The sequence below is a fragment of the Hemicordylus capensis genome, chromosome 2 (assembly GCF_027244095.1).
Source record: "Hemicordylus capensis ecotype Gifberg chromosome 2, rHemCap1.1.pri, whole genome shotgun sequence".
Taxonomy (NCBI): domain Eukaryota; kingdom Metazoa; phylum Chordata; class Lepidosauria; order Squamata; family Cordylidae; genus Hemicordylus; species Hemicordylus capensis.
The window spans coordinates 88,586,165-88,599,708 of NC_069658.1; the positions used below are offsets into that span (position 1 = coordinate 88,586,165).

A 13,544-nucleotide genomic window follows, 5' to 3' on the forward strand; every position below is an offset into this window, starting at 1 on the left:
CTGCGCAGAAAGGGAAATGCCGGATGTTCAAGCTGGTTTCAGAAAAGGACGAGGAACAAGAGATATCATTGCTGATGCACGCTGGATAATTGATAAAGCCAAAGAATATCAGAAGTATTGACTACAGAAAAGTCTTTGATTGCATCGACCATGTCAAGTTGTGGAACATTCTTAGGAAAATGGGTGTCTGAGAACATCTCATTGTTCTCATGAGAAACCTATATATGAGACAGGAAGCCACAGTCCAGATGGAACATGATGAAACAGACTGGTTCCAGATCGGCAAAGGAGCAAGACAAGGCTGTATACTTTCTCCTTCTTATTCAGTTTATATGCTGAATATATACTGAGAGAAGCTGGATTGGAAGAAGTTAGCGTGGTTTTAAAGTTGGAGGAAGAAACATCAATAACTTGCACTATGCTGATGATACCACTCTGATAGATGAGAATGCGGATGATCTGCAAGCTCTAGTAGAGAAAGTCAAGGAACACAGTGAGAAAATGAGACTATAACTAAATGTAAAGAAGACTAAACTAATGACAATGGGTACAGCAACCAGCCTCAGAACTGACAATGAAGACACTGAAGTCGTGGATTGCTTCTGCCTTTTATGATCGACCGTTAACAGTAAAGGATCCAGCAATCAAGAAATACAATGCAGACTAACACTTGGCAGGGTTGCAATGAAGGCCTTGGAAAGGATATTTAGATGCCATGACGTGTCTATACGTACAAAGATTGGAATCGTTCAGAAAATGGTTTTCCCCATGACACTCTATAGATGCGAAAGCTGGACTTTGAAGAAGCAAGATAGAAAAAGCGTTGACGCATTTGAACTTTGGTGCTGGAGAAGACTTTTGAGGATACCATGGACAGCCAGGAAACCAAACAAATGGATCATAGAACAAATCAATCCAGAATTTTCACTCGAGGCACAAATGGCCAGGCTCGAACTATCATATTTTTGACACATTATGCAGAAATCCAGCTCCCTTGAGAAGTCCATAATGCTTGGAAAAGTTGAAGGAAAGAGAAGAAGAGGACAACCAGCAGCAAGGTGGATGGACTCGATTATGACAGCTATGAATGCACCACTGAGAGAGCTTAAAGGCCAAGTTGAAGACAGATCATCCTGGAGAGAATCTATCTATGTGGTCACTAAGAGTCAACATCGACTTGACGGTGCTTAATGGTCTCGGGCTGGCTGGTGTTAAATATGTCAGTCCCAAAAAGCAGATCTTCCATTGCTCTATAGCAACGTAGGAACATAGGAAACTGCCATATACTGAGTCAGACCATTGGTCTATCTAGTACAGTATTGTCTTCACAGACTGGCAGCGGCTTCTCCAAGGTTGCAGGCAGGAATCTCTCTCAGCCCTATCTTGGAGAAGCCAGGGAGGGAACTTGAAACCTTCTGCTTGTCCCAGAGCGGCTTCATCCCCAAAGGAAATATCTTGCAGTGCTCACACATCAAGTCTCCCATTCATATGCAACCAGGCCAGACCCTGCTTAGCTATAGGAACAAGTCATGCTTGCTACCACAAGACCAGCTCTCCTCTCCTCCCCCCGCCCCCTATGAATTGTTATTCAGGATTATTAAATACATGAGCTTAAGCCTAAGTATACAGAACACACAAGTCTTTTGTATACATCTTAGACATGTTCCTTGTCTGGACTGAAGAGAAACACAGGATTTGCAAGATGCAAAGCAAAAGTCACAACGGCCAGATTTTCTTGCAAAAGAAAGCATGCATCCAGCTTTATACTAGTTAGATTATCTTTATTATCATAAAATCAAGTAGCCCAATAGGATGTATGCTTTCCAGAGACTCATTTTGAACCAATGGCTTCTGTTGAAGACGGCACTGGACAGATGAATAGAATCAAAACAGTCAAGTACATTTTTCATTCTCAGATCCAGTGTGTTCTGTGTTATCCAGACAAGAGAAGCCATTTTCATCAGTTTCTTGCACATTTGTGGCCTTATCTTCAAGTGACAGCATTGCCTCCAAGACTACAGACTAGTTTCTTCAGCATACTCCATCAAGGCCCAGACCATATTTGATGATGCTGTAAATATGTCTAGCATGTATCTGGGGATCTTCTGCCCTGAAGCCAGACAACAGGAGAGCAGTCTCATACAGCAAGATGGCCAGGTATCTCACAGCTTTGTCATTCGGGTCCACTGCTGCCTTCCGTCTTAGTACTTCAATGATTGAGTGGTCAGGATTTATCTCCAGGAGCCTCACGGAAAGCATAAATTTGCGGCATCATTTGTTAGGACTTGTGCCTTTATGATCCTCTCTGTATTGGCAGTCCAGCCGTATCCACCACTCACAATGCAGCATGGAGAAGTCACCAGTCGATTCGAGACCACAACTTTATCGACTCTCCTTCCCAGCTCCTTTCCTAGGATTTTGCAGAGGTCTTCTAGCTTTGCTTTCTTCTCTTCCCGTTCTGCCTTTTCCTTGGTGGTCTCTGGAAAGGTCAAACCTGCTCTTGCTGTAGAGAAGAATGGTTTCCCCGCAAAGGCCTTCAGTTGCTTCATGCAGTACTCATCAGCCGGTTCGGTCATGTAGATGATCTCTAAGCTGCGTCTGCGGAGGCACTCCCCCAAAGCGGAATTCTCTACCTGCTTTAAGGTTTCACCAGCAAGGTAGTATATCAGACTCTGGTTTTCCTTCATCCAGGTGCAGTAGTCTTTCAGGGACACCATCTCATCTCCAGATACAGAAGTGAAATACCTCAGCAGCTCTGACCGTTTCTTGAGGTTCTGAGGCTCTTCATATATGCAGCTTTATGTTTTCAGAGAAGGTCTTATAGAACTTCATGTAATTTTCTTTATTTTCTGCCAGTTCAGCTAAGAGCTCCAGACATTTCTTGACCAAGTTCTTCCGGATCTCGTGCAGAACCTGGCTCCGCTGTAGCTTGTCACAGGCGATATATAGAGGCCAGAATTCACCCCACCCTACACAAAATTCAGATATTCAGGCAGGAGCTCCTCACAGTTATCTATGATTAACACCTTGCGGATGCAGAGCTTGATATTCTTCCTTAGCTTCTTCTGCCTCACTGCATGAAGGAGACTAAGAGGGGCATGCCTTGGGATAAAAAGGAGTGCTTGGAATTCCAGCTGTCCTTCTACTGCAAAGTGTTTTACAGCCAGGTAGTCCTCCCAGTCATTGGTCAGGCTCCTGTAGAGTGCTCTATATTCCACATTAGTAATGTCATCTGGGTTCTTGGTCCAGATTGGCTCTCTGGCGTTGAGCACTTCCTGGTCAATGTACTTCTCCGGGATCTTTTTTCTGTCACCAACTTGCTTTTCCTCCTTCTCAAAGCTAGCATTTTCAGTATCTGGCTTATCTTCAGCCTTCTCTTCTCCCTCCATCCTTTTCCTCTGTTCTTCCATTTTCTCTGGAACAATAACTTCCTTTTCATGTTCTCTCTCCACAAAGAGTGTTATTGGATAGACAATGAACTAAGAATAATTCTTGACTATTGCCTTGAGCCACCTTTCCTCTAAGTACTTGGTCTGGTCTTCTGTCAGATACAGGATAATCTTTGTGCCACGGCCTAGAGGCTCACCATGGTCCAGCCTGACAGTGAATGATCCACCAGCCGAAGACTCCCAAGCATACTGTTCATCATCATTGTGTTTGGTGATCACTGTCACTTTCTCAGCAACCAAGTAGGCAGCATAGAAGCCAACACCAAACTGATCAACCACAGAGATATCTGCACCAGCCTTCAGGGCGTCCGTGAACTCTTTTGCACCAGACTTGGCAATGATACCCAGGTTCACCAGGTCAGCTCTGGTCATCCCTATGCCAGTATCCACAATGGTCAGGGTACAATCATACTTATTTGGAATCAGATTGATCTTCAGGTCCTTCCCAGAATCCAGTTTGCTTGGGTCTGTCAGACTCTCATATCTGATTTTATCCAGGGCATCAGATGAACTTTTGATCAGCTCCCTAAGAAAAGTTTCCTTCTTGAAAAAGAAAGTGTTCATGATCAAGGACATCAACTGATCTACTTCTGTCGCAAAGGCAAAGACCTCTGCCTTTTTCTCTTCCTTAGAATTGGCCATCTTGAGGTTGACTTCAGCCTCCAAATGAAACACTGTTATGTGTTACCCTGTTACCCTGTTACACATGTCCATAGATATAGACATGTGTATAAATGGACATTGCTCTACAGATATGGACATGGACTTGTAGTCTTAATTTGAACTAGTCAAAGCTGACCTAGGAGATTAGTGCAAGGACTCTTTACATTGTCATTATAAGATCTTCCTGCCTACTTTCAAATAAAAGTATTACTCATTTCCTTTCATAAGAGAATGCCTGCCCAGAATACATAAGGGAAAACTGAGAAGCAAAACTACATGCTAGCTTATGAGCTACTACTATGAGAATGAATAAATAATAGCAAGATAAATAATAGAAATACATTTTTGGAGATCGGGTATGAGGGGAAAGGTTGTAAACAAAGAATGGGAAAAGACATTGGGGAAAACTTGTTCTCATCTTGCATCCCAGGTTCATTCCATTAAAAGTTTACTTGATTCAGAAGTGACTGCATGAATAAGCTTACATTCATTGCATTAAACATCTCCCTTTTCACAGTCATAGATCATCAAAGCAGTGTGTTCCTTTGGCAAGTACAGTATATGCTCTGCTCAAGGAGGTTCGAACCAAAACCAGCTGCCATCCAATCTCACTGCTGCCATTCCCCCTCCCCCCCCCCGCATTAATTTTATTCTAAGAGAATTAATATTTGTCCATATCCATCCTGGATATGGGACTTCAATTACCTTGGTTGTCCTTGTAGATGACCTACACTGGGAATTTGACGGGGAATGTGTCCCTGTTGGTTCTGCTGGACCTCTCAGTGGAGTTCAGTATCATTGGCCACGGTGTCCTTCTGAACCGCCTCTCGAGTATGGGGGTTGGAGGCACTGCTTTGGAGTGGTGTCGGTTCTTTTAGGAAGGGAAGGGTCCAGAAGGGTACTGGAGGACTACTGCTCAGCTCCTTGGCCACTGGTTTCTGGGATCCCACAGGGCTAGGGTGCAATTCAACATCTACATGAAACCGCTGGGAGTGGTCATCCAGGGACTTTGACGCTGCTGTCAGCAATATGCAGATGACACTCAGCTCTATCTCTCCTTATTTCCTCATCCTTGGGAAGCAGTGGATGACCTGAATCAGGGGCTGGAGGCTGTAATTGGCTGGATGTGGGCTAGTAAGCAATTTGAATCCAGACAAGTTGGATGTGCTGTTGGTCAGTGAAGGCTGCAGTGGCCTAGGGCTGAGCATAATAAATATTGATTGATTGATATTAAGAAGGCAGGGGTATGTTTGGAGGACCATCCACAGTGGGGTGAGGATTGCAGCTCCTGATTTCAATAAATTTTCAATAAATTTTCACTTCTGGCGCCTCGATCATCTGGCTGCTGGGTTTGCATGCAAACCCAAATAGACATTCTGGCCATCTGAGAGTCAAGATTGCTGGCTGGTGTTAAATATGCCAGTCCCAAAAAGCAGATCTTCCACTGCTCTATAGATATGGACATGTGTATATATGGACATTGCTCTACAGATATGGACATGGACTTGTAGTCTTAATCTGAACTAGTCAAAGCTGACCTAGGAGATTAGTGCGAGGACTCTTTTCATCGTCATTGTAAGATCTTCCTGCCTACTTTCAAATAAAAGCATTACTCATTTCCCTTCATAAGAGAATGCCTGCCCAGAATACATAGAGGGGAACTAAGAAGCAATACTACATGCTAAATTATGAGCTATTACTATGAGGATGAATAAAATTGATGAGCCATTTTTGGAAGGGCGGTATATAAATAAAATAAATAAAATGCGATTTCTAGAAGAAAATGATTAGTTCTAAAAAGGATTGGGTCATGAAGGATCTGGAGCTGAAAGGGAGGGCTAAGAGTCAGTTTGGGATGAAACTCATGGCACCATTACGATCTGGGATTAAGATGGATGGGGAAAGTGTCTAGGATCCCCGGCCCTTCCCCTTACATGGGCTGAGAATTTGATTTGTATTCAATTGCCACCCCACCTTCAGTGCCATCTTTTGGTGCTCCATTTAGTTGCATGAGAAGAGTTATCTAAGCCACAGTCTTTAACCCACAGCCTCCACATCCTGCATTATGGGCATAATTAATTGTATTGGTATCAACAATGAAAAGGATAGATAGTGGATAAATCACTCATCTGCATTATGTAGAGGATCATGGGAACAATGGTACGGAACCTGTCAGATGAGTCTAATACTGACATAGGAGATACCTGGATTGTTTGAATGGTGTTTGAGGGCTCAAGAGGATGACATTTTGTTTCATAAGGGATTATTTAGGTGGTATGCCTTTTTAAAGAAGCGTGGGTCTTTGGGGCATTAAAGCTGTTTTAAAAATCATGTTTCATGTTTAAAAACATAAAACTATTTTAAATGTGTGTTTCCTTCTGCATAGCCTTTCCCCTGAAAGAAAGAGGTTCTTTTTCATACAGTGCAGAGACTTAGTGCAAAAATATTTCACTTCCAGCTGCATATTGCAGGTGGAAGTTGTATGCATTGGAATTACAAATAACCCAGGAGAAGCCTCCAATAAGAATTTAAAAAATCCACTTACTACATAGGATTTTTGATGCCATTCATAATACAGAGCAAAACCTTTCCTCCTGATATGCAAAAGCAGCAATATGTTTTTACACTAAGTATCTGTAAATAGAACGGAGTCATGGAAACCAGTGATAAACAGAACAAATCAATTTTAGAGCAACTGTAGAAATCCATGCCCACTTAAATTTCACTTTTTTCTTTCTGAACAGAGCCAAGTGGACTCTTTTACATTTGCATTATAAGTTGAACAGTTTAGGTACTGGTTAGTACTTCCGTTTACTGCTCTCAGTCTGAGTATATGGGAGACATGGACTGCATAAATTTATTGTTAGTGCATTTGCCTGTGTTCCTTGCTCTATGAACAAGTACTGAAGCAGTAACTGAGACACTTCAAACACAACATGAAAATGTCTTCTTGATATGTGCCTCACTGTAGCTGGCTTCTGCCCTTTCAAGTTAGTTATGATGAAGTAGTATCTTACATCTCTATAGTCATTAGCAAAACAAAAACTAATTCGCCTGTGAGGTAACAGTGCTCCAGGCATTTTTTCCCCTTTTCTCTTCCTCTATTACCATATGTTGTTTTCCTTTGTACACTGCAGCTGCTGTAAGCCAGGACTGTTTCTCTGGCATTCTTTTCTCCAGAAAGAATGTTGAGATAGCTTGGCTGAAGGCCAATGGATCAAAACACACTGTGTTACTTATAAGAATACATTGCATACAGCTTAAAAGGTGACAGGTAGCTGAATCCTTTGAGAGGAAAGTGGTTGTGTGAGCTATTATTTAGAAAAACTGCTCTTGTCTTGAGTTTCTCCACTGTCTTTCAAGAGAGGGGGAGAACATTTTTGTATGTGACATGCTCATCTGCAAAGGCTCTTTGCTGACATTTTCCAGGAATCTTTTCTTCCTCAAGGATGGCTATCATTCAGAGACAATTTTGTATCATCTTATTGATGAACTAAATGGGAGCAAAGCTTTACAACTCCACCAAACATGTTTGCTGGAGTGAATAAAGATTCAGGCACCTTAATGCAGAGACTGATGCTTCACTTTTCTCTTCCTCTCTTTTCTTGCTCATATAAGGTATCCTGTTTTGTTTTTTTTAAGTGACAATTGGGTAATGTGTGGGTCTGTAAACACACATTCCCCCCGCACACTGAATTTGTTACACTAGATATTTACATTTACCATATGTCAACTTCCACAGGTGAATGTTCACAATCCCAGACATATTGTGAGACTGTCCAACCTGTGATGGTTTATAGTGACCTAAAGGAGATCATCATTGCTGACACTTGGTAAGATCTGAGCCGGTTCTTCTTGACTTGCCCATTATGGCAAAGTTTAAGTGCTCCCTGTCAGTGAATGATTATGATTAGATGAATTTCAAGAATTGAATGAACATTTTTCTTCATTCTTAACTGTTCATATATAGAGGCTGTTGACACAAGCAGCCCTACTTGGGCTTGTACCAACCTACCAGGGTAGGGCCACTCATGTGAAGCCCTGGGATTGGGGCCAATTCCAGCACTGCTCTGCCGGATAGCCCAGGAATTTTCCTGGGGCTAGTACACAGGTAGATGGGGTTGAATGCTAGATGGGGTTGAATGCTTCTACCAGGCATCCCAGTTGTGTGTCTGCTCTGGCTGCTTGCAGAACCAGGTGCCTAGAGTGTCCGGCTTGGAGAATTCACCCAATGCACCGTGCTCCTCACAGTGTGCATTGTGGGATTTCTGGAGGCCAGGTGGTGTTTCCTAGACCTCCAGAACAATGTGCCACTTGCCACAGCAGCAATCATGTGTGTAGTGAAGTGGCATGACAAATGGGTCCAGGAAATGGGGTGGGGGAGATGGGTATACTCCTGCCCTGTGTATATTCCTGCCCCACCCAGGTGTGTGTGTGTGTGTGTGTGTGTGCTGGTTACATATTCTCTCTATATATAAAATCAGTGAAACAATAGCAAAGTTCATAACATTCTGTTTTAATAAATCCACAGCTTCACACTGCAGTCATTAAGAGGGATAAGAGTAGGCTCAGAAGTGTCCTTTCTCTACAGCGGAAAAGCTTCTATCAGATCTTGTCATCCAGGAGTGTTGAGGGTTTGTGCCTTCGGCTTTGAAAAGGAAGTGAAATGCATTGAGGAAAACATCTTAGAACTGGAAGGCAATGTTGCTTATTGGAATGCCTCCATTTGTTGTCACTGTTTTTAAAATGGCAATTGAGGTTTAGGAACTAATTGAAGGTTCAGAGATTTAATATGGTTTGTGTGCAATGGGGTGGTGTGGGGGAACAGAGATTTTGTACTGGAAGTTTGTTGAGACTGGCTTTTAAAAAAGTGGCCCAAGTGATTCAAAGGTGGAGGGTAAGATGGGCAATTACTGTTTTGCCCAGAGCATGCCAAAGATTCTATCTCTGAGACTGACAGCCCAATCCTATATGGATTTAGATGCCCCTCAGTTTATGAATTTCAAAGGACTTAGGTATGATTAACTGCATAGGAGTGGCCTGTTAGCAACACTGGCAGCTTGAATATTGCTCTGTTTAGAGCAGATGCTGAATTGCTTACTCTTTTGGTATAATGGGAGAAGAGAGGGAGGAGAGGAGTTTAGGAATTTTGGAAATTAGTGGCAGCAGATTTGTAGAGAAACCTGAAAGACCTTTAGAATATCCGAGGTTACTGGTAGTAATACAAGTTTAGGTGGTAATTGTCTGAACTCACATTTCCCTCCACACATCAAACCACATGTGGAAGGGGGAGCAGGATTGTGGCAGCTGGCCCCCACTGCGATAGCCACACTCCCTCAGGCTCCGTCCTGCACTTCCCAGTGCAAGGTGGGGAAAGACTGATATATACTCCTATTCTCAGCTTCACCATAACATGGAAGTTGGGGCCAGTCCTTGCAGGAGTGTGGCTATCAGCAGGGCAAGCTGCCATGATGTTGCTCCCTTTTCACATGCTGCCCATTCATGTGAAGAGAAAAATGAGTCTGTAACCATTGGCTGACATCCAGACTCATGCAGCACTTGTGCTGCTAATGCTGCACTGGCCCTGGCAGGAGGGGCAATTTTAACCTATCTTCACTCTGAAGCCCAATGTGTCTGCCAAGAATATGTACTTGAGGGCTGCACAACCCTTAGGGATAAATTTTCAGGAGTCACCATCAGCTTCAAAGTGAAGCAGAGATCATCAAAAATCACCCTCCCCTGTATTGTGCACACAGTGTCGCTTTGTTAATCTGGATAGCAATAAATAAATTACAAATAAAATATGAACAGAGTTTGGAATACAATGCCAAATACAAAATGTATCTACCTGATCAATTGTACCAAAACTTCATAGTAGGTATTTATCATAGGTATTTATCTGTTCACAAGAATTTTCCCATATCATTAATACCACATTATTTCAAATAAGAAGCACAAAACTACTTAGCTGCTATAACAAATAGAGCTATATTGTATATAATTTGTATATGCATATTACACAGAATATATTTTTTTAAATTTCCTGCTCTGAAGTCTCATGATCAATCATTTCCTGCTCATGATAGATCATTTATCTATCACATCGGCTATGATAGATAAATGATAAAAGAGAATTTTTCTCTAGGATGTCTGTATAGTGGGCAGCAAATGTAATGTATTTGAAACCCTCAGGGGGTTCAGAATTTTAAGGCATTTGAATTCCCTAGATGGAATCTTAATTCTGTATATTCTTTGTTTATACAGGAAAGGGTTAAGACTGCCAAGTAATTGATTCTGATGTAAATTCTTAAAACCAAAGTGTAGCAGGTAGAGAAACTAGAAATTTGTACCTGAAGAACATCAGTGTTGACATCACTGAACCGCCCTGAGCCATTTTTGGAAGGGCGGTATAGAAATCGAATTCATCATCATCATCGTCATCATCATCATCACCACCACAACCAAACACAGTCATGTAATTTACTCCTGCATCCATTATTATTATTATTGTTATTGTTATTGTTATTGTTATTGTTATTTTACATTTATATCCCGCTCTTCCTCCAAGGAGCCCAGAGCGGTTTATTACATACTTGAGTTTCTCTTTCACAACAACCCTGTGAAGGAGGTTAGGCTGAGAGAGAAGTGACTGGCCCAGAGTCACCCAGCTAGTTTCATGGCTGAATGGGGATTTGAATTTGGGTCTCCCCGGTCCCAGTCCAGCACTCTAACCACTACACCACGCTGGCCCTATTAATAATAATAATAATAGTAATAATAATTAATAATTAATCAAATCTTAATCAAATCCTCAGATGAAGGCAAATAATTTCACCTACCCTGAGTCCAACTACCCCTCTGTAATTGTTCTAGCCAGCACTATGATCCTCTAGGCCAGGGATTCTCAACATGTGGGTCCCCAGGTGTAACTGGACTTCAACTCCCATAATTCCCAACCAAAGGCCACTGGGGCTGGGGATTATGGGAGTTGAAGTCCAATAACATCTGGGGACCCACACGTTGAGAATCCCTGCTCTAGGCAGTTCAGTCTCAGTCAAAAAGTATGGGTGATTGTTACCCACAAAATTTGTAGTACTTTGCAATGAAATTACAACCTAATTTGTATGTCTGGTGCACATGAAAAGTCAGCTTAGAAATATTTTAAATAAATAAAATACCCATCATTTCACGCCGGCAGAGATAAAAGAAGCAGTCTTGCAGGTCAGCAGGCTACTTCCAATCCTGTAGCGTAGGGAGGCCAGTGGCAGCCCCGGGTCAGCCCACCACTAGCGGCCCTCCTAGCGACTCCCCCTGCATCAGATGCCGTGTCTGACAACAGATGCAGGGGGCATGGTTTTGCTCACAAATGGGGCCACATGCCCCATTTGCGAGCAAATCCTGGCCAGTACTATATTTGCAGCATGGCTGGAAGGAGCTCTCCCACCTTTAATAGGTAGGAAGATGCATTCCCAGCCATGCTGCAAATATGGCTTTGGCCAGAATTTCCTCGGAAATATGAGCGCGGCCCCATTTGCGAGCAAAACCTTGCCCCCTGTGTCTTGCGTCTTATGCAGTGGGGATGGCAGGGGCACGAGGAATGGCCCCTGAGCACACCGACCCGGGTTCTTTGAACCCATGCTTAAAGATCACAGGCCACTCAATGCAACAAGATACTATAATGCCTGCACACCATGGGGAAAAGTTGAGTAAAGGTAAAGTGTGCAGTCAAGTCAATTTCTACTCCTGGGGCCCACAGAGCCCTGTGGTTTTCTTTGGAAGAATACAGGAGGGATTTACCATTGCCTCCTCCCGCACAGTATGAGATGATGGCTTTCAGCATCTTCCTATATCACTGCTGCCCCATATAGGTGTTCCCATAGTCTGGGTAACATACCAGTGGGGATTTGAACTAGCAACCTTCTGCTTGTTAGTCAAGCATTTCCCCACTGCGCCACTTAAGGTGGTACTGGTCCAGAAAAGTAATATATGTCATAAAACCACCTAGTCATTTTAAAAAGTCATAAAACTGTCCAGAGATTTGCGTTTTGGGCGGTATATAAATGTGATAGATAGATAGATAGATAGATAGATAGATAGATAGATAGATAGATAGATAGATAGAACTCAGTAGCTTTGAGAATGTAAAGACCTCAGTTAGCCATCAAGGTTTCTGCCACAAGGCTGGAGTCAAATATAATGACAGTCCTTTGCACTCTGCATATTTAAAAATACCCACATTGCATTCAATATAAATTTAACAACAGAGTGTTCTAACACCTTAAAGACTAGCATATTAGCATGTGATTTCATGGACCACAGTTAATGTTATCAGATGCATGGTGCATCCTCAGTAGGCACATCATGTGGCTGATGAACTGCACTGTGATGTAATTCATGAAAGCTTTTATTATAACAATTAATGTGTTAGCTTTAAGGGGTCACAAAACTCTTCATTGTTTTTGCTGCAGCAGACTAATACAGCTATAGCTTTGAAAACAGATTTAAATTTCTAAGCAGGCTTAAACCATAATACGAAATCTCCTAACATCCAGATGTTTGACACTGCAAAGTTATACTAGAAACATGTTATGTCTGCAGGACTTAAGGCAGACTCATAATCAATTCACACCTCAACTGTCTCAGAATTATTCAACAATGACAAAGAAGTTAATCAATCAAATAGTATTGTAAAAATAGACAAAGCTGTGAGTATGAAAACAATCCGCCAAAAATAACCCACTCTTGCAAATCATTCCCTGATTAAACTTTAGCATTAAGATGAAAATATGTTAGACTTACTGCACGTTCTCTCATCCCCATGGGACACATTATAAAAAGATTTCTAATTGTGCAGATTGTCAATCAGAAATGGAACAAAAGATGGGAGGAAAGATAATATATAACAAAATTCATCTTCTTTAAACGGTTGCCTGCTAATGGATCATGTATTATTTTTCTGATATTGATCTGATAATAATTATATAACAGAGGAGATGGAACAGAGCACTTAGACCATACAAACAGATGTTCTATAATGGAACACCTACTTTCTCTGCAAGTTTATTGAGAAGACCTGTTGCTTCATAGCCACTGTATGGTTGATTCTCGTGATGCCTTTTCTGAGAGTGGATATTCATACTGCTGGTTTAGCAAAGTGTAATATATGTGACAGAAGAATGGCTGCCATGCAAAGGTATATTGTGGTCTTGCTGAACAAGCTGGAATGCTCATCTAGGCATTGACTTCCTGATGGATCTCAAGAAAGCCCCATAATATTTATGTTAATTACAGAAAATCAATGCTTTCATGTAAAACAGAACTAAAGCACATGGTGATTTAAGGCAGAAGTGGGGAAAGTTATTATAATAGTCCCTGAAGATGGTAAAAGCTTTTTGTTTAGGGACAGAATGGATGGAGTATATAATTCCAGTC

General features: G+C 42.0%; 1 pseudogene; it reads right to left on the reverse strand.

Moving 5' to 3' along the window:
• Positions 1–1,934: 1,934 nt before the first annotated feature.
• On the reverse strand, positions 1,935–4,083 carry LOC128345685 (heat shock protein HSP 90-alpha-like; annotated as a pseudogene).
• Positions 4,084–13,544: the final 9,461 nt, after the last annotated feature.